The sequence below is a fragment of the Platalea leucorodia genome (assembly GCF_965183815.1).
Source record: "Platalea leucorodia genome assembly, chromosome: 4".
Lineage (NCBI taxonomy): Eukaryota > Metazoa > Chordata > Aves > Pelecaniformes > Threskiornithidae > Platalea > Platalea leucorodia.
In genome coordinates this window covers 123,983,848-124,011,247 of record NC_138826.1, presented here as the reverse complement: position 1 = coordinate 124,011,247, position 27,400 = coordinate 123,983,848, and the positions used below count along the sequence as shown (strand labels likewise).

At 40.5% G+C, this 27,400-nt stretch overlaps 1 protein-coding gene across 44 annotated transcripts in view; it reads left to right on the top strand.

Annotated features, from left to right (window-relative positions):
* Positions 1–27,400, top strand: part of LOC309589679 (uncharacterized protein) — a 124,378-nt gene that overhangs the window by 54,296 nt on the left and 42,682 nt on the right. For 26 of the 44 annotated variants that reach the window (XR_014227971.1, XR_014227972.1, XR_014227990.1 and 23 more), the window contains 2 exons: positions 9,048–9,097; positions 16,476–17,113. The exons of 2 other annotated variants lie outside the window; for them this stretch is intronic. The gene's annotated coding sequence lies outside the window, so the exon portion shown is untranslated. Of the gene's footprint in view, positions 1–9,047; positions 9,098–11,424; positions 11,479–12,426; positions 12,493–15,827; positions 15,891–16,475; positions 17,114–17,742; positions 17,851–17,950; positions 18,216–27,400 lie in introns of those variants that run through there. 16 more of the 44 variants (XR_014227994.1, XR_014227995.1, XR_014227996.1 and 13 more) reach the window with 10 other exon arrangements.

Here is a 27,400-nt window from a genome sequence, read left to right as displayed (position 1 = left end):
GTTACAAAAAAGTTGTAGGTAGGTTATGTTGGTCTCTTTTCTCGAGTAATAAGTGATAAGACTAAAGGAAACGGCCTCAAGCTGCACCGGGGAGGTTTAGATTGGATATTAGGAAAAACTTCTTCACCGAAAGGGTGGTCAAGCACTGGCACAGGCTGCCCAGGGCAGGGGTTGAGTCGCCATCCCCGGAGGTATTTAAAACATGGGTAGACGTGGTGCTTAGGGACATGGTTCAGTGGTGGAGCTGGCAGTGTTAGGTTTGCAGTTGGACTCGATGATCTTAAAGGTCTCTTCCAACCTAAATCGTTCTATGATTCTATGTAAATTTGCACACCACGTGATGACGATCCCACATCTATCAAGAGCACCTGAACCAATAGAACATGACTGCATGTCTTTGTCTGAAGGGCTGTGCCTGATGCTCATTTAGGTAGTAAAATCACACTAAATTTCATAGGTTGTTTCAAGGTTTTTTTTTTTCTTTTTTCAGTCCACAGCCAAGTTCCGCCATCCAGAATTATGCTTCGTGTTGGGTTTGACTGAGATCTGAAAATTACAGAGCAAAACCATCTTGCTGTTACGACTGATTTGGGATAGGAAATGAAGTATGAAATTTAGGCATGGGTGGGTAGGTAGGGTTGAGGGCTTCAGTCAAAACCCACCACAGGTTTACATGAAAAACTGATGATCCTTTCCTAGAACTTCAGTTAAGGTTTAATTTTGTAATAGTACTGTGAGCTCAGGTAATTTTCTTCGTAGGTTTCATTATAAAGCATTTCTCAGTAGGTGTCTTTTAAAGGGTTTTGAAGAGATAAAAATTATTACAGAGAGCTTTACATGGACAAAACAATTTTCTGAGTAGAGCAAATTTTTATCTTAGGGCTGCAGGCTGGAAATATATATGTATATTTTGGTCACCAAAGTAAATTTGAAGGGAGATAAATTCATTCATTGCAAATGAAGGTGCAGATGCTTTTAGAATCTGACCAAATATCTGTTAAGTAAAAGCAGCTTCTTCATCCTTACAGACTTCCGAATATGGATTTTATAGAGTGGAAGGGTTGAACACCAGAAGTGCAATAATAATAAAAAAACCCAACACCACCCCCACTCTTCACACCCACCCCTTCCCAGCTGTCTAGCTCAGTAAATTTCACACCATGGTTGCAAGGCCAGAATGATTACGAATTAGGGTTAGCACAAAATCTAGCTATTTGAAAATTTTATAGCATTTTACTGTAATGTGGAGGCTAGAATTTCTCAAAAAAAACCCAAATCTGAAAAATGCGCAAGGGCAGAGAGGTCACGCTTTCAAAACCCAACTCATTGCAACAGAAAATGGGATTTCTTAACCTCGTCTTTCAAACAAACTGCATTGCCCCCTTGCACGTCGCCATTTCGATTGTCACCTCTTATGCACTCCTTCATGCCAAGATCCGCATCCCTTTCTGCCTGAGATTCCATAGGTTGCAGTACATTAAAACTGTTCCATGTAATCAACGTTTTTGACTAGTTGATAATTTTTGATCTTTATTCTGAATGTCCTTGGGCAAGGCCCCAGGTGGTCATGACCAAATTCACAGGAGATGGAGAATACGGTAAGCTTTTTCAAATCTTAGGCTGCGCAGGGGCTCTCTGAGGGAATGTCTTTATTGTGGTGAAAGCAACATGCCTAGTTTCCACTCTGATATTAGCTTCAACGTAGATTGCTCTAATTTAGTTACTCCAAGGCTATAACGTACTGATTTTAAGATTTTAGAGTAGCCAAGAGTGGGCGTGTATGCGTGAAGGAAAGTGTGCATAAAAAAAAAATAAAGATGAGCCTCTTGCTTATGATGTACTTCGTATGTACTGTTGTCCTTGACCTAACTTAACTAGGCGGTACAGGTGAGAGCTGCAGAGCAGTTCTCTAAATAACAGTCCCTTCAGCCCTGAAGTCTGTGTTTGGTAAGGTTTCGTTGGCCTCAGTAGTGGGCAGCTGGTTCTTACAAATGAGTTTTCATCCGTATACTCAGTGATTTACAACTCTGTGTATGGATCAGTGTCTTTGCTTTAAGGGTGGCAGAAGACAGGTGGCTTTCAACTGTCCTTGCAGACAAGGTACTATGTGATTAAAGGCTTTACAGTAATTTGTGATGAAGATAATAGTACAATTCCAGGTCCCTAGTGCTCTGGCCGGTGTCACCTTTGCTTATATTTGCAACTTTCTTTTCATATGGAATATTTAACAATACATTTTTTAAAGACTCTTGTTCTTTGTGGCAATATTAAGAGGTATCGTATACAAGAAAAAATTCTTTAATTGCTGTCAAGGAGTATTTATAGAAATAAGCTACGTACCAGTGGCAGCCTCCCTGCTTGCTGCCCAGTTTTAAAGGAGGTGTGAGAGCTGTGAATGCACCCTTCAGGATTTCAGTAAAGCATTGATACTTCAGTTGTCTGTGCCAGAACACCTCAGTGTATATTAAGATTTGGTAACATCCCCTAGAGACGAGTTATATTTCCCGAAGAAATGCCAAATTGGAGATCAAAAACGGTGTACAGGCAGAAGAAATCATGATGATTGCCATCGGTTTTCCCAAGGAAAGTGTAGTGAGGTGGCTTAATGGCTTTTCTTCTTCCCGTTCCTTTTGGCGCAACGTGTGCGTGCAGGATCGCGGGATAGGAAAAACTGCTGTGTTCTGCACAGCGCTTCCACTCCGGGCTCCTTTATCCTGCTCGGATTGTGCTCCGTGTGGCAGCTACTACCATTAAAAACATACTGCACTCATGATATTAAAAAAATTACTAAGATTCAGCTTTTAATTTATTTGTCCTCTCATTTGGAGAGAACAGCTAATGTGATTTCATATAATAAAACCAACCATGTGAGAATCCACAGAGGTGATTTTCTAAATTTAAGATTTCCCTTGAATTTGGTTTTATCACAAATAGATTGGATTACTATAGGCTGTGTCAGTGTGAGTCACTTGTAAGTGCCTGTTAATCCAATAAAACCTGAGTGGTTTCTTACGGAAATACTATTTTCTGATTTCTATTTATATGATGGTCCTGGCCTTGTTGAATCCCCACTGACTTCACTGGAAATATCTCTTTGGAAAAAACTGGTACAATTTCATGTGGTAATGGACATTACAGCGAATCGGTAAAATGAAAAATAGCCTCAAGTAATTAGTAAATGTTTCAGAAGTTATTTGTGTCAACTTTATTACGTATTTTGAGGCGTTATTAGCTGAGAATAAAAGTAACTGTCAGAGGGTTTTGTTTGTTGGGTTGTTTTTTTGGTGTGGGTTGGTTGGTTGGTTTGTTTTTCCTAGTTTGCATGGAGGGTAGAACAGCATTGTTCTGTTTTCACATTGTCCTGCAAGTTTTAGACGTTTTTATTCTGTTGCCACCGCCCTGCTTGGTGGTGGTGGTTGCATCACTCTCTGCTGTAATTTCCCACCCATAACATACTCAGCTCTACTGAAAACTAAAAAACATAGATAAAAAAAGTAGCTGTTTTAAAATCATGACTTCAGCCTTTTTCTGTTTTACTTGTGCAGTAACTGGTAGTCAGTGGCAGCAGAAGGCAAAAATCTTTGCTATGGTTTGGAATATTGCCTGAAATAAGAAGGAAATACGTGGAGAAACAGGTGTTTTTCCAGCCCGAGATCCAGTGTACTTCTGTACCAGAGCTGAGGCAGGGTCTAAACACTCTTAAAAGGTGGCTGGTAAACCTGGTTCTGTGTTGAACTAGAAAGTGCAGAAGATAAAGATTCATATTACACAAAGGGAATTTCTAGTGCTGAGAGGGGGGAAAAAAAAATACATTTACTGGAAATAGTTTGACAAAATTCAGTGTTCGTAACACATGCAACACTGCTGCTACTGTAAGGCACCACAGTTTTCATAATCTTCAATCTACATGCATGTACCAAGTTTCCAAATATCTTCCTCCTCTCTGTCTTCACTGTTGGAATTTTACTGTGCGTGGTATGAGGGACAGGATGCTCAAAACCCCTGAATTTTGATGTGTTAAGACAGACTTTGTAGATGTTGACTGCCTACTTGGTGACACATACTTGTAACGATTATTGAGCCTGTGCAGTAAATGCTGCCTAGGGAGCTGGATCCTTCGTGGAGGAGACACGAAATGCTGCTCCGTGTTGTGCGATAGGTTCTGCGGGTAAATGTTCCGTGGCGTTTTGCAGAGGCAATCCAAGACTCTGTGAGGTTGAGATTTTAGATCTGTTAGTGGTGGTAGCTTATTGGTAACAGCTCCAGATCCTAGTTAATTGGGATTTCAGGTAATTTTACCCACTAAGCGTGTGATCTCTCTAGCAGATACTCAAAGGAATAAGAGGATGAGATACTCAAAGGAATAAGAGGATGCATGGAGACTTGAGGGTTAACAAAGCATCTAGAATAAAAGCACGAGAGAAAAGGGAAAATAAAGCAGAGAGCTGTGCGTCATGTTCATATGTTAAATAAGTAATTTGAAAAGTAGAAACAAGGACACACAATTCAAAATGAATATAAAAGCATATCAGGCTTAATATAACATTTAAGGTACAAAAATATGGATAACTAGCATTAATAGGTAACATGAAAAGACCTTATAAACACATTGGAAGTAGAGGAGTCATGGGAAATGCAGGCCTCCTTCTTACCAGAGTGATGATAATAAGTAAGAGATACCATACTGAATAAACCGCTGAGCATAATTGTATTTAATCATGGGTCTTTTGAAGGAACCAAAAACCCTTTGGACTCACTGGGGGAATAATTTTGGTAATTAACAGCTCTCATTTGAAAATGGAGCGTATTGTGATTTTTTTCCTGTCTGAGAGCAGTACGGACTCTGGCATTTTACTTGGAAACAGTATGCACGGGTAGGCTAGCTGAGAGGGCCAAAGGCACAATTTACTCAAAACATAGATAGTTTAAAAAGTAAGAATTTACAAGTGTTTAAATAAGTATGTTTATTGCTGTGGATTGAACCAATTTAGGTAAGACCAAATTGCTGCATCTGACACAAATGGGCCGTGTAGCAAAAAGATCAATGTATGGGCAGATGCAGAGAGAAGGGTCATGGTCTGAAACAAACTCCTGTTTCCTAGATAAAACTGAGTTCTAAAACCAGCTTTTATTTCATATAAAAGTTAAAAATTAAGTTTTCTTTTCTAGTAGAAGCAGAGAGAGAACTGTTCCAAAAAGAACGATTCTGAACTAAGAAGGGAAGGGCACGGATGGCTCCGGGTACTGGGGCATTCATCTTGTTAAACTGGTAGCACAGTCCCTGGCATGGTTTTTAGCCTGTGCTGACCAGCACTCTCCCAGTCAGTGCTTGGGCATCGTCTCCAGAGATTAGCACGGTGCAGGGAGTGACGGACACCTGGGATACGGCTGCCCTGTTCTGGGGCTAGGAAAGCTTGCCTAGCGGTAGGGCTACCAGCCGTGCTGCAGTGGCTAATCTGTGCACCAGAGGACAGTCCCTAACCCGGTTTGTGCATTAGGTAGCTGTTGCTGTAAAGTCAGGAGTTGCTAAGATTTCTGATTTCAAATGGGTTACTCCAGCTCGGTGTACAGGGCTTTCTTTTGGGAATGAGAGACAATCAAAGTTCTGCTCTTAAAACTGTTTTCTTAATTTGTTTGTGGCCAGGAATGCAGTAACACGTTGACAAGAACTGGGTTTGAAAGTTCTGTTCCAAACACATACACTAACCGTAAAGCCAGAAATAGGGATTTTTTGTTGTTGTTCTTTTGGGATTTTTTGGTTTGGTCTTGTGTCTGTGCGTCTGTGCGTGTGCGTGTGTGTAGTTTATGGTTTTTTTGCAGTCCTCCTGAGGTATTCAGCTGCAAGAAAGGACTCACCCTGAGTACTTAGGCACCTGAATAAGGAGGCACCTGAATAAGGAGGCTGGCTTATATTCATTCTTCAGCATTTGGGGAAGCAGTAAACATTTCATCGATGGAGTATTTGGAAATGTTAATTATTTTGAGGATAGAGCTAGATCCTCAATTTCATTTTGCTGGGTGAGTTCAGTGGAAGAAGGAGGCTTGTGGTAGGTCAGGGAACAGCCCATGCGTCAAGAGAGGAAGCCACACAGCAAATCTTTTTCTGTCCAGGGCTCCAGTCTGTGTGTGTTTAGGGCTGTTTACCACCTGCGAGCGAGGGCTGAGCCATTCTGGCAGAGCGTGCTGTGCATTTTCGTGTGTATGGACTGTAGTCTGAGCTTTCTCGCTCTGCTCCCTTGGAAAAACGTGGTGCTGTCAAATCGGCAGTTACCTTTTACCAGCACTATATATTCCTAAAATGAAAGGTGCAGTTAGTAGATCATTTTACAACAACAATAACAAAATTATAATCCTTTCCAAAGGCTTCATGGAAACCTGATGTTCCTGTTAAGTGCTACGTACTCAAATAGAACGACATATTTTCTTTTGAGAGCAAGAGATCCAATTCCTATGCCATTTTCTGGGAAAGATTTGTTACTGGTTGGTTGTCAAACAGTGAGAGCACTGCAGAGAAGGGGGGGGGGGGGGAAAAAGTAGTAGCAGAAGATGTTGTAGCAGTTAAGTACTTCTCCTGTAGAAGAATTGTTTCCAGGACAACAAGGTTCTTGATGGAGTTACAAAGTGAGTATGTGTTTCCTTTCCTCTTCCTTTATTTCTTATTAATCACTAAAGTAGTAAGACCTCTCTTTGTACTTGAGTTGTTTGCAGAGAGTTGTGTTACATCAGTTTTATTTTTAGTCTACGCTAGGTTGTCCGTGTGGCTGCTCTTAGCTATTTAGAAGAGAACCTGATATGCAAGAAATCATATTTGTGTTCTTTTTTGTTTGGATCACGTGGTATCTAACCAAATTACTATCTCTGGACTACTAACAGCTGGTTGGTTGGTTGGTTTGTTTTAAAAGAAATAAAACAACAGGTTTGTGCTTTAAATTTCAAGCTCATCGCACTGGTGGGATGCGAGTTTCTTCAACTGTTTGCACAGAATTTTTCCTCTATTGGTATAATACATTTTTTGTATATACTAATGATATACTGTCATGCAAATGAATTTGGAATAATTGAAGGAAATAATTTTCTCCTAGAGTATATTCAGCTGTAGGACTCCATTGTGAGATCTATTTTCAACTGGAGTTTGGAATTTGGAATAAGAAGCCACTGAATTAAATGTAGTTGCCAATTTTAAAGGGGCATAGCTAGCATAAAATCACACCCATCTCCAAAATATGTTGATCTATTTAAAATCTGGAGGAGTATGATGAAATCTGTACTTGTGTGGTTTTCCTTTGTATATTTTATTGTACTCTGAGTTTAATTTTTTCTGGATTGTTTTTTTCCTTCACAACAACATTTTGAGAAAAGAAATGTCGTTTTTTTTTTTTTTTTAAAAACCACAAATATTGGCTGTGCATTTTAGAGGCAAGCATAACAAAAACAGTGGCCAGGTCATTAGTGAAAAACACTCTTCATAAAGCTCTATTGTTGTTTTGCTAAATTAAATAGCTTGAAGTTTAACACTGTCCCTTTTAAAGGAGTTAAATTATTTCATAACCCCTGATGATATATGTATTTATTTCATATTTCAGATTTTGGAACTTAAGTTGATGAAGATTCAGAAAACATTTTTTCTCCTGCATAGTTGTCTGATGAATTAATGAGATACTCTGTTTCCTTCTGAATGCATTGGTGTTTTTCTGGTGCTAAAGGTTGGATACCACATGCTAAGATCAATGTGTGGTCGCTGTTGTGAGCCATTAATAGTTTCATTCTTTGGATGTGTTCTCCCATCCAATTCTACAGCGTGTTTATGAAGACCATACTTCCTTTACTGATTCGGTATGACATGGCATGAAAACCAGAACGCTCAGGTGACGATGATGATTGCTGCACCTTCTCTGTATCCCATGGCTCCTTAACTTGTTGGAAAGGGAAGTTAAGCAAGATGCCAAAACCATGTTGGCATTTACTTCTTGCTTTGTTATCCCCTCCTGGCTGCAAACCATAGCCAGAGTCAGGATTTTTTCTAACTGGTGTCCTCTTTCCATCTCTTTTTTTTTCTCTTTTCTCCACCCCCCCCCCCCCCCCCCCTCCTCCTTTGCAAATTACCGTTTTCAGCACAAAAAGAACAGTGCTAACCTTGAGTCATGAGATGTCTCTGTACTTCATTTTCCAGTACGTCCCCTGTTATTTAGTTATTCCATTATCTGGAGCATACCAGTTCTTTACGCAGGATTGAGTAGTTCTTCTAGGTCATTACTTGGCATAGTAAGGGAATGAGGAATTTTTTGCTGCTTCTGCTAAAGGTTTACTAATTATGTGGCTAAATAGAGAATGTAGCGTTAGAGCATTCTTTTTAAGGACAATACTCCCATAACTCTACTCAGTAGATTTTTTTTTTTTTGTTGTTGTTTGGTTTTTTTTTGGTTGCTTGCTTCTTTTGTTTTAATCTTCCAAAATGCTTTAAAAACATTAATGAACTCCCAGTAAGGTACTTTCTCTGTTTGTACAGATTTGAATCTGAAGCACAGAGCAGGACATAATGGCCAACCCATTCATGTTCAATGCCTGTTGAAGTGTCGTAGGGTGTCTGAAGCATAGGGCTAGCAGATATGACCCAAGACCAAGGGAAAGTCGTCTCCTTTCTGAAGTAGGTGCTGGAGGCCAACAAGGAACAGTCATAGAGTCTAACAAGACACAACATGGCTATCTTAGAGCAGTTAAATCCTTCTTTACGTTTCTTCACTCTCTCTAAGGCTAAGAGGAATTTCTTTGGTAAACTTTGCAATAGGATTTGGAATTTAGTTCTAGTTCTTCAATGTTACGCTCAAATCACAAGCCAGTCTCCACAATTCGTTTTGATGGAGCAGTTTCATGTAACAGAATTATTCTGGCAATCAAATCACAGAAACAGAAATGAACGATGGAAATATTTTCCAGTGCTGACTAAAAGCAAACAGTGAGCTTCAAGCATTAATTAACAATATAATGAGAAACTTCAGTTCAAGCAAATACTTTTTTTAACAGAATGTCTTTTCTTTGTTGTATTGCAGAAGAAGAAATGGTGAACGAGTTGTACGAGCAAACCAGGACAGTCCAAAAAGTAAGTCAAAGAAGAATGCTCATTTTCCTCTCCTATAAGACTATAGGACAATTGTTCTATAAGACATCCATTTAATTAAGAAGGCAATTAGTTTTGCCTCATTTCTTTGACTGTGAGTGTAGCTTATGCAGTTCATAGAGCTGTTCTGAGTTTACCTGATTTCAAGCCATGTGGTTCAGGGTGAGTTGCATGAGGTAGATCGTTTCTCGCCCGTTCTCATCACTGTGTCAAGGCATAAAGTAGTTCAAGATCATGTCATGTAATTGCATTATTACTGTTGTTGTAGCAGCGATGGTCCAAGGATGTGGAGAGGAGAGGTTTGCAGGGAAAGGCTTTATCTCTTCTTAGACTGTTTCTGATAAAATCTGAAGAATTAGACCAACCTACAGGAACTCCAGAAGGGCTGAAAAGGGGTTTTGGGCACCAAAGCTTGTTAGTATTCTCCATATTGTCAGTTGGTGTAAGAAAAGTTTTAACCTTACTTTAAGGTTGCTGTATTTTTGGCTGAGTATTTTCAAATATATTAAACCCATTTACTTGAGAGTACTGTATGTGTTCATGGTTTAGCGCAGGAGTTTTTTTCCATTTTGGTCAAGAAAGCAGGATGTTTCTCAGTGGTATTTTAGATAGCAAGCCTTACAGCTTATCTTTCTGATTCACTTGTAGTAGACAATGGCAAATTTTAAAGATAGATGCTTTTAACTGTCTTGAACAGAGCATGTGCTATGTGTTAACATCTATATTGCAATTGTAATAACAAAACCTAAGATTATTCTGAATTTGGTTTCACACCAGCTAACAAGTGGACTCATTAAAAGATTGCGTGAGGTTTTCTATGTATTGTTGACTCAACTTTAAAATATCTATAAGTTTGCAAAATGCATCTCAGCTTGCTTACTAAGGGATGAGTATGTTTCTAACGCATGGGTTTTGAAATTATTGATGACTGCAGTTGGTCAAACAGCCTTTGTGTTGTGCTTTATTTGTGATTTTTTTATTACTTATATGAATGTCATTTTGATTTATACCTGTGTCTCTTTTGTCTGAAAAGTTTTAAGTAATTCTACAGACTTGCTTTTTATAGACACTTTCTATTAAAAAAAAAAAAGGCGATAGAACATGTGTCAGGCATATGCAATTCCTTCAGCATCATGTTTTCCACACTGATTTAATAGCTATTGAATCTCCTCAAACATTCCTGTTTCCAAGACCTGTTTTATGGTAATAAATCTTCTTGGCTGTAAAATTCTTGAAATGATTCAGTAGGACGATTGTTTCCTTAGCACGTTCCCTGAGAGATCATAGTTAGAAATGGAAAAGTCCTTAACCAGGTCAACTTTTTCCCTGCAATACATGGAGTCAGAGCTGGAAATGATAATCAGTGAAATCGCCAGCGTTTGTTCTGGCGAGCTGCTATCGTCCAGTGCTCCCTACTATGTGGATTTCTCTCTTGGTAATTTACAGTAAGTTTTCTGTTGGAGTGTCATGCTAAACTACATTGAGAAATGCCTGGCCAGGTAAAGAAAAAAAGCTGTGGTACAACGCTTCATTTAAAAAAAAGGTCTGTCTCAAAATTCATATTGAAAACATTAATGGAATGGCCAAAGACTTCCTTAATTTCCCCATCCATTTGCACATGAGGCTAAGGGATGGCGTAGTGTGCACAGTAGGCTTTTTGGTACGGTACAATCAGAAGAGATGCATGCAGGATAGCTGTTAACCTTCCTTCTGTACATCGAGTGCCATTTGTAGTTGTTGGGTTCTTGTGATGTACGTAAACTGTAGCAACAGTGAGCTACTGCCGTATGTGGTCTGTCGTCTTGCCAGCTTGTACTCCTTTGGCTTTGTCATCGGACTGCCTTTCAGAAACTGCAGGACCACACGTGGGACAAATCCAAAATGGGTGGTGCAGTCCTTGAGGTAAATTGTAATTTAATAAATTGCCAGGCATGCAGGCATGATTAAGTTGTGATGCCTGGTGTGTCGGTCTCTGGAGGGTGGCCACATATGATATAACCCGTGTGGCTTTCTGACAACTGGAAAAGGCAGTTAAAATTGGGCATTACTTACTGGGAGCAGGTAAGAAAGGAATTCTGCCAAGAGCCCGTAAGGATTTCTGTGTGTTAGGTTTCCAAGGCAATCCATTAGGTAGTTCATCTGGAACATCATGTGTGCAAAGAAAAAGGAGATGTGTTTTTGCCAAATCTCTCTGTACAGCTGGAGCTCCAGGTAAAAAAAACACGTTATACTGGGAGAGACAGAATCCCTTGATCTTAAAAATTCATAGCTTTCTGAAATACTGTTTTCTTTCTTCGGTGTTTTCCTAGTTGGACATCAGATACTGGAACAGTCCTTTAGGTTGTTCTGCACGGAGGGAAGCAGTAAGTTCTGGGGTTAGTTCCTCCATGGGCATTTCCTTAAAATAGTCAGGCCTTGGGATCTGAGATTCTTGATCCTCTTTCCTACCTCAGGATAGGAAATAAAGCTTTGCAGTTCCCTTGAGATTTATAGCAGATTAGTGTATTAAATCTGCTCTTACCTTTGTTTTGGAAAAGGGAAACTTGTATTCTGACTGGCCTCACCTGCCAAACAGATGTTTCCATTTAAACTGTGCATTTTAATCAGGTGCTTTTACTGCAAGGCCTAAACCTTAGCTTTCAATGTTGTGCTTTAAGATGTTCCAAAATAGCTTTTGTTATATTCATAGATACTGCTAGTCATGATAGAGAACAGCCTCTGCACTTAAAAGGTGGGCTCAAATATTACTTGTGTTCTGTAGCATCTCAACATGAGTACGTTGTGTCATCTCGGCATATTCATTCCAGTTAACGTCTGTCTTATAGAAGAAGTGGTAATGTTGGGGACCGTTTTATGTGTGTGTATGCACACAGATGTTTTTAGGGTTGGTGGAAGTATTTGCTGCTACAGTCCTGTTTGGATTGTTGGTTGCTTGTGAGAAAGTGGAGGGTGGTCTAGTAAATGGACCAGATGTTGAGAAGCTTTTTGTTGGCAGTTGAAGTTCGATAATTTGTGTACCTTCCACAGAGTCGCTTTGTCAGTTGTGTTTGTCACTCCTACCTGTGAAGTCAGGGCAGGATATGTACTTCAGACTTCAGACACAGCGATGTATATTAATATTTTGACTCTTCAGCAGCAAAAGCCTAGTACCTGACCTTGTGAGACAGCCCACTCCTTGTACATGCGTGAGCACGCAGGTGTCGTCGAGCATATTGCCCTTCGGTCTGATAGCTGAGGGAGGTGAATGATGAGGAAGGTTTGAAGAGAAAAGTACAGCCAGCAACGGTAAAGAAAGCCATTTTCCTCTGCAGGTATCCATTTTCTTCTGAGAAGGTCCACTAGCATGTGTGGCAAAAAAGGAGACAAACCACAAAGAGGTCAGTGTTATTGGATGTGTGTGAAGTAGCCATTAACACAGGCAGTGGGTATTCAAAAAGAAACTCTCCGTTTGACAGTGCTGTCTTCTAGATGACTTAGAAACATAAAAACACAACTTATTTTTAAAAGAGCACTTTTAATTTTTGTCAGATATGAAAGTACCTGTAAGTTTAATGTGTGCTTTGCAAGAGAAGAGTGTGCTAAGACTAGTTATCAGATTTCTATTTTATGAGTTGTATCTGTGGTGTGATGGCTTCGCATACAAAATTCTGGCGCCACCACTAACACTGAGAAGTTTTTATGTGCACTTTGTAGGAGCGCTCCTCTTGTGCCACATGAGCAGGAGCTGCGTGCTGCATTGGTCTGTGGTGCTCACAGATGGGCTAAGGATGGGCTATCAATCAGTTTTGGATTCACAGTCTGCAGCCATATTCTAGGGTGCAGGAAGCACTGGGGAGCAGGACTGTTGTATCTTTTTTCCCCCCTTTCCCATAGCAATACAGCTGCTAAAACAACTTCGCTGTAACTGTAATAAAAGAGGTGATGTATCAACCTGGAATATATGCATCTGTATTCACAAGAGCTGGCTTACACAGTCCCAGGCTAAGTGGTAAAGGCCATGTGTTCTTGCCTTCCTCGCCTCTGCTCTCTCAGTTAATCATCTGTCTGATACTCCAAAACAGCAGTTCTCTGAAGACTTCTAATGTTTGAAATTGGAAGACACGTAGCAGCGAAACTTTCTCCTTGCTTTTTTTTTCTTCTTTTAATTTTTTGCACAGAAAGCAAGATAAAAGCACTTGCTTTCAGATCTTTTTAGATATCTAAGATACAGAGTTTACCTAGAAATGCACCTTTCACCGATTTGCAAGCTGAAAATGTAAATTCAGAGATCAGTTAGGTATCCAGCTTGTGGTGGTGCTTACTCTGATGTCTGAGACACCGAGTAACAGAGGAACGCAGGCTCTTCAATACACTGTTTCTACCTGTATGAGCTGCAGCCATGTTTGTCTCTTGGTGCTGGAAAGAGTGAGCATCAGGCAGAGGATGGGGTACTGGTCGTCTTAAATGTCTTTTTCTGGAAATGCTGGGTGAAAAAACATCATCTTGATTATATAAATATTTGTGCGTTGGTAATACTTTTTCTTAACATGAAACTCTGAGACTAACAAATCATTATTAGACTTTATTTAGATTTTATTTTCCCCTAACCGAGGCTAGTTTCTATAGCTCAGGGGTGGGAGCCTATATCCTAAAGGCGATGTATGACTCACAGCTGTTTCATATAGCCTACTATCACATTACTTTTTCACGTTATTTATTCACATTAATACAGAACAGTACTGACATGTTTATTAACACATGGACATGGCTTGCTAAATATGTTTAAAAGCCTTGACCCTTAGCTAGAAAAAAAAGTCTCTGATGTTGCTGTGAACGATTATATCACAACCCATTTTCACTTGCAAAGACACCGAATTTTTGTGAGTAGCTTCACATTGAGTTCCATCTGCGTATAAGCCAGTGTGGGATGGACAGAGATAAATCGCTGCTCCTAATATTTACTCCCTGAGGGATGGAGGCACTACAACCTGTTCACTTCCAGCTCAGAAACCGCTGATTCAGCCTTCTTGAGCTCGCAGTTCTATATATCATATTTACATGGCACAGTTTTTGCTTTGGACTTTGAGTCTTGCATGAAGGTAGTGGGGAAAAATGTAACTTCATATGAAAAGGAAAAAAAAAATTTTTTTTCCTTCAAAACATTAGATCATTACAGATACGTGAAGTAATGAACATGCCTGAAATGCATTCCTTTCTAGTCTTTCAGCATCTCTTCTGTGAGACTGAAGTCTGTCTCGTCTTCTGTAGAAGTGCTTCTTCCCTTTTTCCCCTTCGTCCCGGCTGCTGTGTTGTCACGAGACGTGCCCCTTCTCCGATAAACAGCCGCCTTAGCTCACCGCCTTGGAGGACTAGGCTAACCGCTCAGGCTGGAAGTGACAGCTCTGTCGGCCTTTCGGGAGGAGAGCTGTCGTCCTGTTGAGTAGGGCGATTGCTACGCAGATGGTCCTTTCGGTTTCTTCCACCGATATTCCGCTGTCTGCAGGATCTTGTAATCCTTCTGGATGGGGCAAGCTCTGGGTGAGGTGGAGCTTGTCTGAGGCAGATGGTTTTCTCCACAGGGAACCAGCGTCCCAGTGGCAGGACAAGGTGGAACAGAGGATGCAGAGAGGAAGTTTCTGTCTTGGTGGATATATCTGTCACAAATAATGACAGAGATTTCCAGTTTATCTTATGAGTTCAGGTGTATATTAGTACCTTCAGTGTAACATAAGAGTTTAAACACCCCAGATGGCTTTGAAAAGAAAGTACTTAAAGTTGCCTTGCGTACAGACAACTACGCAATTTAAAGCTTGCTTTAAGGAATTCTGGAGACTGTTACTCTAACTTTGGTATTGGGGGCGATGAGCTTTAGGGAGAGCACTTAGAGTGTAAAGGTACCGTGACAGATAGACAGCAGAGCAGGGACCAGAACCCAAGGACGTTTGGAAACCCAGTCTATGTTGGAAAGCCAGATACATTAGCATGAGCAAGGCACAGTGCAGATGGCACGTGTACTACCTCCGATGTGCAATCTAGCTCATTTACAGCTCGCCGATGTCTCTGGATGCTACTGTATTGAGCTATGTAAATTCTCAAGAGGCCTGCCACCCACTGCTCTACTTGCAAGTGCAAAGCTGGCTGCGTATGAGCTACAGAATGCATGTAGAAGAAAAGTAAATTTGATATTAAAGGGATGCTTTTAAAAACTATCTTCATCCTTATAGTTCCCTCCAAAAGTGTGGTGGGTTTGTCAGCGTTTTGGATATTTTTGTTTCATCCCTGCCTGCAGTGAAGTGTATATACAGCTGAACAGATCATACATGGAATACGCTATACATCATATTAATGCAGGAAATTGGAACATCTTAAATATATACATTTAGTAGCATCTCAGCACTTTTAATTTTCCTGCAGTTTCCAAGCAGTGTTTTCTCTCCTCATAAGATGGAGTGCTAGTTCAAACCTGTATTCAGTATGTCTACACGAAAAAGAATTTGCCTTTAGATTAAAATTCAGGACTTTCTTCTTTTTCTCTTTTCTTGGTTCTGAAATACTGCATCTCTTTTATATTGTATGTGTATAGAGGAGGAGATAATGGGTGAGATGATATCGCATCAGAAAAAAAATCTATGGAGGTGGAGCTCAGAATTAACACTTAAACCTATGTGGAAAACCTTGTTGTAGTGCGAAATAAGATTTAGGGTTGTTTTTTTTTTTTTTTTTTAAATGAAAGGGTAACAGGACACAGACACGGAGCCTGGAGATCTGTATCCTGTTTGTTCTTCTCATCTGTTGCGTAAGCTTGGACAAGTTGCTTTTCATTTTCCTGCTTCATTTCTCCTGTCAGAGATGCGTATGTTTTACTTGCTATTGGTAAAGCACTTTAAAACCTTGAATTGGTATTATTATGGACTTCTATAAGCTTACTTAAAATCCCTTTCCTTCTCACTCATGCCTTCAGAAAGACAAGAATAAATAGAATATTTTTTTTTTTCCAAATGGTATTGATTGACTGATATTCGCCCACTGTTTAAGGTAGGATTGAATTGATCCTTTCTATTGTCCAAACAGCCACTGAACAGCTTCAAATTCAGAGTACTGTTGGATACGTTGCGTCTCTAATTCTGTTAGGGGCATGGTCTGTCAAGAGGTATTTCCTTGTTCATTTTACTCAACAGGCTGGAGTTTCAAAACCTCCAGGTGTAACAGACCTTTGTAGACTGCTTTTCATTAATATTGGCTAATCTTACACATCAATCAGCTCGAGCTTGGAGCATCATGGATGGGTGGCTGACCTATAGCCTGATGGTGATGGAAACGCAGTTTGTATCACCAGAAAGCAGACTGTCAGGCTGTTAAATATCCTCTGCATCACCATCAGGTCCTGTGGCACAGCACTTCAGCAGTGTTCCTGAGCACCTAATCGCCTTCTGGCTCTCAGACGTGAAGGGCTGACGTACCCGTACCAAACCGCCGTTACCAGCAGCAACGGACAGTTCGCCCGGCTGTCGTGCGGCACAGCCAGCGTCAACCTCTGTGCAGAGAGAAGCTCTTGTCCTGAGATGCTGCCACTGTTGCAAATGCAAGAAGTGAATTCAAGCGGGTGTTAAGCTATGTGGATAGAACAGTTAACCAGAAAAACGCCTCGGATCTTGTACAGCCAAGCGTTGCAGAAATAGTTTAGTTCAATGGAGTTAAATCACCACGCTTAGAAGAAACAGCTATCCAATGAAACATCCGTGCTTAGAAGCAGCCTCACACACTGATGTGCAGCTTCGCGTTCTCCGTTAATGTTACCAGTGTCCTGGCAAGAATCCCACATACAGAGCCGAGGAAGGAGATGGTATAAAAGCAGAACTCTTTGGGCTTTTTGTTCTGCGTGGGTCTGTCAGCCTTGCTGCAACTGTACTGTGACAGAGCATCTGTATTCCACGTCTGGAAACACAGAGAGAGTGTACTCCTGAAGGATGGCTACTGAGAGTCGCTGTGTTTCAGTTCAGGGGTGATAAAAGCCCTGCGGTACGTATACAAGCTAGCTGTAATTTATTTTAATTAAATGCAATAGCTGCATACATACTGCAGAAGGGATAAGACAGGGTTCCCCCACCTCTAATTTGTCGTCTTGCTGTTTGGATTTCTTTGCTATTGTCTTTCCTCTCACAGATTTGTGCAAGATGTCTCATCCTCTCCCTCCTGTGCTGTTAGCAATGGCATCTGTCTTTTGAAATAAAACAAATTTTCTTAAACTTTTTCTGTTCTTGAGAAGCCATTCTTGCTGTATGATAACGGAGGCATCCCTATACGTACACACGCCCCTATACAGGATTTATTTTAATTAGACAGCTACAGGAAGCAGAATCCCCATCCCGTGGGAGCCTTCTCATATCTGACTTTTATTTTTTGAATTAGGGAGCTCGGAGTACCCACCCTAGGGCTGGCAGGCGGCCTGGCAGGAAGCTGGACAGACTGGCCTGCCGGCCAATCTTGTTGCCTTTTATAGAGCGTTTTGATGAAATCAGCACATTTCTATGCAATCGGTGTTTAGCAGTGTAAAAATTGTTGTTTGGGAGTTTTTTGAGCGGCTCTAGTTTTGGACTGCAACTTGTGACTTCTGGGAAATTGTTGACTAATTTTACTAATTACTATAGATGATTTTTTGAGAAGAGAGGTGGTGTTTCTATGGAAGAAAATCCTCTTGGAAGGATGTTCTTCAGCCGGTGTGAAGGGTTGCCTGATGCACGTCATTGCTCGGGTAGGTGAGTTGGCTGGCAGGGACCTCATGTTCCCCATCCACAAGCTCACATAACAGCAACTGTTTCTGATCAAATTGCTGCCAAATGTTTTCTCTTTTCTTAGAATGGCTTGCCTGGGGAAAATCCAAACCAGGTAGGACCTGGATCTCCCACCTTTCTTGGCAGGACGAAGTGCTGAGGTAGTAGCAGTCAGTGGGGAATTACAACCTGGGAGAAGCGACGGAAGCCTGTAGGTCTGGAGGACAGCGTGTGACTGCGCTCCATCTACACCCACGCTGTGTCCGGGGCTCAGTCGGGACGTAGCTGGGCCGCTGTTTCACAGGTGTCTCACCAGTAGAGCAGGACACCGTAGCGTGCGTTTTTGAAGCAGGCTGCATTGTCTTATTAAATCACGCTGGTGCTAAACTGGGCTTGACTCTTCAGGCAGTCCAGTTCGACCTCCTGCTCAAAGTAAGGCTGATGTGGAAGACAGGTCGAGCTGCTAATAGGCTTTACTAATTGAAAATCTCTAAGAACAGAGAGTTGATAACCTTTCTGTTCCTGTCTTCCAGTGTTTTCATATTGAAGATTTTTTTTCTTTTTTTCCCCTTAGGTCTAATCAGACCTTGCCTTATTGCAGCTCGTGACTCTTGCTGCTTGCCATTTGTCTGTGTGCTCATGAGAGGAGTCTGGCTGTATTTTCTCAGTAGCCCCTGTAGGTCGCCAGAGGGCTGATGGAGGAGTTTAGCTATTAACCAGTGTTCTGTGCGAGTTTGCAAGCTGGATCCAGGAATCGTCTTTGGATCACTCTTCCTCTCTTGGGCCATAGAAGTGCTCGAAGGAAGCTGAACTTGCATTCTCAGGATACAGTACTGCTATTGAACGATGTGACATTTTCTGGATTTTTTTTTTTTTTAGCATCTGATGTAAAACCTTCAAATCCACTGGCACAACAGAACCAGGTATCTGGAACTTCAGACAGATCAGGCTGATCTTGAGCATATTTTCTCTTTTAGTCTTCTTCAATAAATGAATCTGCCGCCTCGGAAGATTCTTAGCATCATGAAGCATTTTGAGGTTGTGAGTTTACAATGAATCACCAATTAGCAGTTCACTGAAAATAATTTCAAGTAAAATAATACTTTGTTTACTGAAGTAGTAGCTGCTTTCAGAGGAAACATGAATGCAGCTTTGATTCTCAGAAGCAGCTCGTGTTGTAGCGGCCTTTGAGTATGTCCTTAGAACGGATCCGATGTTTACACAGACATTACAAATCATCTGTATAATTTTGAATGGCCAGTCTTAAATAGAATCCCATCCACTAGGGAAGTATATATTTGAAAATTCAGAAGACTTTATGTGGTTTTTTTTGTTGGCTGTTGGAGCTCCAGTATTTGCACAGTTGCTGTGTGAAAGCCGTGTGTGTAAATCCCATCAGAGGGGAACCTAGACGATAACCAAGAGCACCAGTAAAAAGAATAAAGAGGGGAACTTCCCCTTCATGTAATTAGTTTGAACAGGTTTGGTGGTTCTTATGTACACATAGTGTAAATTCAAAGGAGCCTGTCCAGATTCACAATAGGTAAGTGGTTCCTCAGAAATCAAAGGAGGTATAATCTTATAAAACTTGCACAATAGGGAAGTTTGGCCTTCATATCCAGAAGCTAAACTAGCTAAGCAAACATCTGGTACTGACTGGATTTCTTAGTCTGCCTGCCTTCAGACTTTCAGTGTGTAACTTTATCTAGTGAAATGAAACATACCTGTCTTTGAAACCTATTTAGCTTCTTCCTCAAACAAGCATGCACACCATGTGCTCCTGTCTTAGCAAAAGGTAACTATTTTAAATCACATCGTGCTTACTATTTTCTCCCTGTTTTCTGCTCCAGTGCTCAAGATGCATAAGGGACTAGAGGTCTGGTAACATGGCTGTTGCTTAAATAAAACTACAGTGAGATTCAAGAGTTTACAGCCTACAGGAGTTAACTCTGCAAACTGTTTTTTCCATACCCAAGAAGCATGAGTCAGATTTTGCAAAGTGAGTCAAATCTATCCTCAGATTCATTTGAAGACGCTGTAATGGATATATAATTTGAAACAGTATTATGCATAGAAATGGCTTATTAAACTAATTTTGTTTGCGGTATTCCCTCTGAGTGGCAAGGGGGACAGGGTGGACAGAACTGATGGGAAGCGTGGAAGGAACAGCAGTTCAGGTGTACCTCAGTCCCCAGAAGCAGCAGGTAGTCCTCCTGCAGCGTGGAGGGTATAGAAAGATTATCTTCAATTCACCGCTCTTGTGGGACTTGGCCAGGGCCTGAGAGATGGCTAACGTAAGTATGCTTGTCTTCGGTGATGCTGCTAAACTGTGGTCTTCAGCCTGACGTCACCACTTAGACGAGGATGAGGGTTGTCCCTGGACTTTCAAAATACTGTGACAAAGACCTACTGGGCTCATCCTTTGAGGGGCATGTTGGGGATCCAGACGTAAGCCCTCTCCCACAAGAAGGGCAGTATCCTCCTGATACCTCCCTAGAAGTAAATCCCTTTCCCTTTTCTTTGCATTCCTTCCTTTTATCTTCACCTGGCCAGCGTTCCTATGCATAAAGCTGTCCTCTGGGGTCAAATGTGTTGGAGCTGCAATGCTTTACCAGGATGTGACTCTTGCATGTTTTGTTGGCTGTGTCATGCAGAAACACTCCCTTTCCTCTGGAGGAATTACATGACAATTAAACTTTGAGGCACAGTCACCTTCCAAGTCTCAGTTTCTTCTGCTCTGTTCCCATGTTTAACCCTCCCTCTGAGAAATATCTCTCTTGATTGTGAATTTTGACCAGGAAACGAACTTGATGGCTCCATTCTTAAGCGTCAGTCTTTGACTGGCTGCAGTCAACATCCTAATATTGTGCTCAGAAGAGTGACTAATACCTCCTGTCTGGCATATGTCTTGAATGAACTAGTAGACAGGCATGCGTTTATTTTTCCTATTCCTGTGTGTAATCAACCTAGAAAGAATTTTTTTAGATTTACTTTTCTTCCGCAATTTTTGGTGGGGACCCTGAGGAAATGAATGATGGAATTCAAATGCAGCAGTTCAAAGAACATCTTTGTCATTACTTACTTGTGGCACAAAGATGAGTTGGCAGCAGTTGGATGCATGGTTCCCTGCCTGATACGCACCATCCCTTGTAGGTCTCTGGCTGCTTTTAATTCTTCCCATAACTCAAAACAGCTCTGAGTTGTCTTCACTCTGAATGAAGAACGTCATGTTTTTAGCAATGTATTGGTTTTAGATCATCCAGATCTTTATTATCTTTTCTAAAGGGTTTTGATTTATAAGAGGATGATGGTAGAAGACTGGGATTCAGGAGTCCGGCAGCAATCACGTCACTTGTTTCCCCCCCCCAGTTTAATTTCTGCCAAAGTTTTGCGAAACAAACAGTGTTTGAAAGGTGCTGAACAACAACAACAACAAAAAAAACCCAAACCAAACAAAACACCAAACATTTTTAATAAGCCACAAGTATTCGTGCATTTGTGCAGAATGAGATGGTTGGTTACCTCGCGTGTCACCACCGTTGTTCGTTACGTGTTCGGCCAGGATCCTCGGGGATGGCCTGAAGCACAGCTCGGCGCATCTCCAGCGAGCGTTCCTGACCGCTGCTGGTAACACGCCGCGTTGCACAGAGGTCGGTCGTGCTCCTTATCTGCAGCCATGTTGGTCAGGGGGACAGCATCTTTGCATACAACTTCCGTTCTTCAGAACGGCTTCTCTGATTTTGCTCCTTAAGTTTTTTACTCCGTACTCTTTTTACTCCTTTTGTGTCTAGTTCCTCACTTGAATTCCATCTATGTGGGTATGTGACTCCGTTACCCTTCCTCATCTCCAGTCTGCCAGTAACTTCTGAGTTAATTAGCAAGAAACTGAGAGCAACAGGTTTGAGGTTTCTCATGCTAAGATCTCTTTTTGGGAAACACTGCATTCCAGTTGGAAAAAGCAGTGTTTGCCTAGGGGAATTGAAAAGTCTGCTTCACTGTCATGCTGACCTGCAAAGCTGTTCCTGTCTCTGATGTTCATGTAAATTTTTGTTCCTAAGGAATTTAACAAGATTCACCATCGGCAGTTGCCTCTTTTTGACAGCTGCTCAAGAACATAGTTTAAAGGAAGCCTGTAATTTTTTGGCACCTGTAGCTAAGTAAGATAAACCCAGTCCTGATAGCAGCTAACTCACCAGTAATCTAGTCACTGCTGTATGGATGCAAAGTCTCCCAGAAGGTGTTTTGTATACATGAACGCTATGTCCTATTCACGGCATTTGGTTAAGGATGCTTGAGTTCCTCCAGTGAAGACAGGTTTATAAATCGGCACTCGGTTTTGTTCAGGATTTCTCAAACAGAACCACTTCCTGGACAGCATGATAAACAGTTACTTTTTAAAAAAAAAAAAAAAAAAAAAAAAAAAAAAAAAGATTTTTATCTTGTTTTGAATCTTTCTTGGGGTTGCTGCTACACATGCTGGAGACAGATCTGACAGTTTTGAAGTACAGGAAAATACCTGAGGATCTGATACTTAAAGACTATCAAAATCCCAGTGTATGGACCACCAGCTGTATTTTCAACTACATACATTATTGCTCAGCTATTTCCATGAAGCGTGCCATGTGTTCTCTTCAGACTGAGCCTTAAGAATTCTGTGATAACTGCCTTTTTAACATTTTATTACTTGTTTATTAGATGCCAGTGTAATAATTAGATCCGCGTGTCATTTTTGAACATACCAATAAAGTTACATTCTATTGAATAGTGAAACACTTGGTAGTATCACAAAAACCCATGTATAAAATTCACCCAGTTGATTCACAGTTTGCTGCTGCAGCGTGTGAGATACAGATGAGGTTTCTGACTCTAGCCTAATAAAAGGAATTGCCATTATGGTTCTGCTGTCTGCACACATAATGTGTGTGTTTTACCAAGTGTTTGTCAAAAGGGAATAGAGTCCTTTGGTATTTCAAAGAGGGCATCATATTAAAAGTGAGCTGCTACTACTACAAAGTCATTTTTTTTCTCCTCTTTTCTGTTTTTAGGTCAGATGATTCAGGTTTTCCTCGGTGCTTTTAACCTTTTGCCATTTGAGCGAGCTGCTCAAGGGACAGCAGTGCTTTGAGGCCATCACTGAAAAAAACGCCGCCTCTGCTAGGGTAGTTCTGTTTCACTGTCTTCCATAATGTTTGCCCTTAGTTTCTTACCCCTTTGTTACTTGACATTTTTCCTTAGCACTCAGGTAGCATCCTAATAAACATTCCTTTTCAGCTTTTCTTTCACCTCTCACACTTTCCCCTCTTAGTATAAAAGTCCGTGCATAAGAGACCAAAAAAAAAAAAAATAATGGCCTGTAGCTCATCTAATCTACCAGCTTTTTATGGAAATGTAGACTTAATTGCTGGCAACAGAGCAAAAAAACAGAGCATTACCGTTTCTCATTCTCATTTGAACAAAAATTTCCGTAGCTTGCTGGATGTTACATCCTTGTATTTTGTTCCCCAAATAATAAAGTGAGTGTACGCTTTCATTAACTTCCTTTATGAAATGCAAGAGAGTTTCCAATGCACTTTGCAGACTGTCCTGCTTTTTAAGTATTTACAATAGATTTTAAAGCATTCATAGGAGCATGTAAGTGCACAAGAGTGTGTAGTTCAGCAATGGGTAGATGGGTTGTTTGGAGACAGTGATTAGAGGAGAGGTGGCAGATAGGTATTTAAAAATACCCTACAAATAGATCGTGTGGTTCTTGTCCGGTACAGAAATTCTGCATTGAACAGACCTGAAACAATTGCTGTGTTTGCAAAGCAGAGGCTAAATTCTGGTTTAAAAATGGCTTTATGTCTTTATGAAGACCAAATATTTTATTCTGTTTTGAACAGAATAAATCTGTCAAAGGCAACAGAGTTGTAAGAGATCTACATCGATGTAAATGAAAGCTGAATTTGGCCCTTCTTGTTCTGTGCTTTTTAGTCATGTGATGATAATCTTTCCATAAATCGTGCACTTGAAAGGTTTTCTTGCTTCCTGCTTTTGCCCATCAGATCATATAAAATGCAGATGAACTGAGCTTCTGGTTTATTAAGCGTAAGTAGAACACCCCCTCTAAATCCCCTTTGGTCACACCAGCCCTGTTTCCCCCATTTGAAAACAAGATAGCGAGACTGACAAACTTTGACTAATATAGTGGAGTTTTTTTGGTCTCCTCCCTTTCTTATTCTGACCTGTACTTTGCTTTCGTTATAAAGCGAACGTAGAAATTACCCTGTGGGAGTGGTGAAACTGCAGCAGAGAAACAAAAACTATTTGGATTCATCTGAAAGCTATTCATTCGCTTGCTCTTCTTTTTATTAACGGCTCAAAGCATGCAGATTGTCTTGTTCTGACTACTTATCGTTCAGCAAGAGCAGAGGTAATTCTTTGTGTGTCTCTTTCCTTTTAATAGTGCTTTACTTTTATCAGAAAAGGTGTTTATATTTTTGTCATAATCTCATACTTTAAGTACTCTAGATGTGTGTACAGCTGCCTGATGGGCATGTTTCTATCGGTCTCGGCGAGCTCCTTTTCCAGTAACTTCTTTTTTTTTTTGAGTGGAGGAGTGGAGCTTCGGATTCGGATCCAGGTTACACAGGTGAAAATCACAACTCTTTCCACAGGAGGTTGCAAAGCTGCTTCCAGCAGACATCAGCATATTTGCAGCCGAAATTTAGTCTACAGTGGGTTTTTGGTTTAATCATCTGCATATACCAAGAAGAACATCTCTCTGTACTGTTGGTATCACCAGCACTTTTTGTGTTGGGGAAAGTACGTTACTGTAAACTGATGAGCAAGTTCTTGTTGCTATTTTCTCTGGTGGGATAAGATATTTTTAGTAAGTCATTTCAGAAGTGTAGGACTTCCTGATACTTTTATTGTTAATTCGCTGCAAACTGAAAATGCAGGATTGGCAGCATTTAATTCTGAGAGGATTGTTCTCACAACGCATGAAAAGTGTTACTGGTCCCTGGCTGCAAGTGCAGGTTGTTACAGCTATGAGACGAGTGGTATGTTAACGGCGAAAGAAAAGTTTTGTTTGGCTGGTGACTGAAGCAGCAGTGTTAAGAAAGCCTCTTAAATATCGCAAAGTAACTTTATGCTCCTTAACGCCTTTGCAAGGTTTTTGCATGGGGGGGAGGAAGGAAGGACAAACGGAAATCCTTTAGATTTTGCTAATATTACCTTAGATAGGCGCTTCTGGAACTCTTCCAGAAATCTGTTATTGGGTATATTTCTGTATTCCTCATGTGAAATATTCCCAGAGCGTTAATCCTAGCAAGTCTTCAGCCTTCTCGCTTGCACAGCGCCTACAAACAGGCTGTGTGTGTCTGCAAGGGGCAAGAGGAAGCAGTGGCTTTATGGGAAAGGGCAAGGTAACGAGTATTAAAGAGATACCAGCAAAGAAGAACCCTCTGGTTATGTGTCCTGGTTTTGAAAAATACCACTAGATGCTTAATAATATATGTAAGTACGGCTTCTAATGTTTGCATTATTTTTTATCATGGAAATATAGGTCAGTTTGCCTCTGAAAAGGTAGGGTTTTTTGGTTTTGTTTTTGGTTTTTTTTGTGTGTGTGAAGTGCTCAGTGGAAGCTGTGTTTGTCAGTCCTGAGTACTTTGAAGAACAGCAGTCAACTGTATTGAGCAGGGAAAATTTTACATCAGAACCTTTAAGTTAAAATTACAGTTCTCTGCCTGTGATCTTGGGCATGTCATTGCATTCTTCTGTGCTGCAGTTTCCCATCTGGAAAATCGGGATTAATAATGCCTACTTCTCTCTACTTTCTTCACACTATGTGAATGAAATTTAATTCATTCATTACCGCTGTTGTATTAAACATGTTCTGTAAGAACTGGGGATTGCTACAGCTAGGAACTCTTCCAAGTGACTGTAAAGATTTGATAAACAATACGTGATTAGTTACAATTAATAGTTAAACTCTTTTTCTTATAGCGGCTCATGCCAATCCTGCAGTTGCTTCTGTTGAGTTGCAAGCCAATTAGAGCCTAAAACTAGGTTGGTTGAAGAACAGGAAGAGTTTACATGCAGGATAGTCATTAACATCAGCTAAATAAGATTTGTTTAATTAAAATTGTGCAGTAATGCATTGCCGTATATTCTTGCATTTCTGCTGTTACATTAATTCAGAAAATTGAGTTAAATGAGCAACCAGTTGTCTAGCGTCAGTAGGACTCTTGACACCTTCAGTGACCAACCCAAGATAAAAAAATCTCACAAATGGATTTGCTATCGTGGCACTTGTGTTTGATGATTAACTGCATGGATTTGGTTTTTTTGGTGTGTGGTTTTTTTTGTTTGTTTGTTTTTTTTAGCAAGTATTTCTCTGGACTTAACAAGTAACTGAGCTATTTAAGGTTGGATTTCAGCCTCTTTTCTCAAAAGTTGTGAATGTGCTAACATACCTTTACTAGATGTAAGAAGCTAAGTAGAGATTCAGTGTATTGTAGGTTAACAATGTCATTGTCTCTTCTTACCCTATTTCAGCTGGTTTTGTAAGTGATAAGTCAGTGAATTGTTTTTCAAACATTTATAGTTTCGCCATCAATTTCCAAGTGCTTAAGGGAGGAGAGATTGGCCTCGTGTATGCCGAAAAAGTGGACATGAGAAGAGCAGACAGTTTTCTACTCCAGCCTTTCTCCCTGGCTTGCTGGGTCATGCCTGCTACATACTTGGTGTGCCTGTTGTCAGTAGAACGAGGTTAGTATTTGGAATTGTTCACGGAATCAGAAATTCTTTAGTGATTCTAAACCCCTATGAAAACATGAGATGGAAACTTCTGTAAAAATTTGTGCCAGTGTTCTAGACTGGCTTTTGTATCTGAACTAAAATTCTGCAATAATGAGTTGCACATATATGCAGCTAAAGAACCTACCTCTTTTTTGTCCTTTCTTTCAACTCTCTCTTTAACCACAGCACACATCAAAGTATTACCAAAAGAGTGAGCGTAGGAATTTATATTTGGAGAGCATTATCCATAGATGACTTCATGTTTTTTCCAGTCTTCCCTATTTTCAGGTTCTGAAACGCTTTTGTAACTTTTTCCATTCACATCCCTGCTTTGAATCGAAGCCATTTTGAAAAAGAAAATTATTTCTAATTCTTTAATGAAAACTTCCAAAATTTACCTCCAGCTTTAACAAAACGCAACTGCTACAGCCCTTTTTTCCTAAACTGCAGAACACAGCAAATGAAAATAAATAGAAGCTGGCATGTTTCTTCTTGTGCAGTTTTATTGGTGTGCATGTTTGTTCATTTGTCTGTTAACTTGTAGAATTCCATGATCTTACAAAGTGGTTTGCGGTTTGGTTTGAATTGGTGAGACTTTCCTATTTTTCACATTTTAACCATTACTGACATTTTAATGCAACAGAAACAATGCAGCAGAAGAGCCACAGTTTTTTTTTAAAATAGCCATTAGATGTTATGCTGCTCTGTGTCAACTGCTTTTAGAAGATTTTTAAAGAGTTTCTTGATGGAT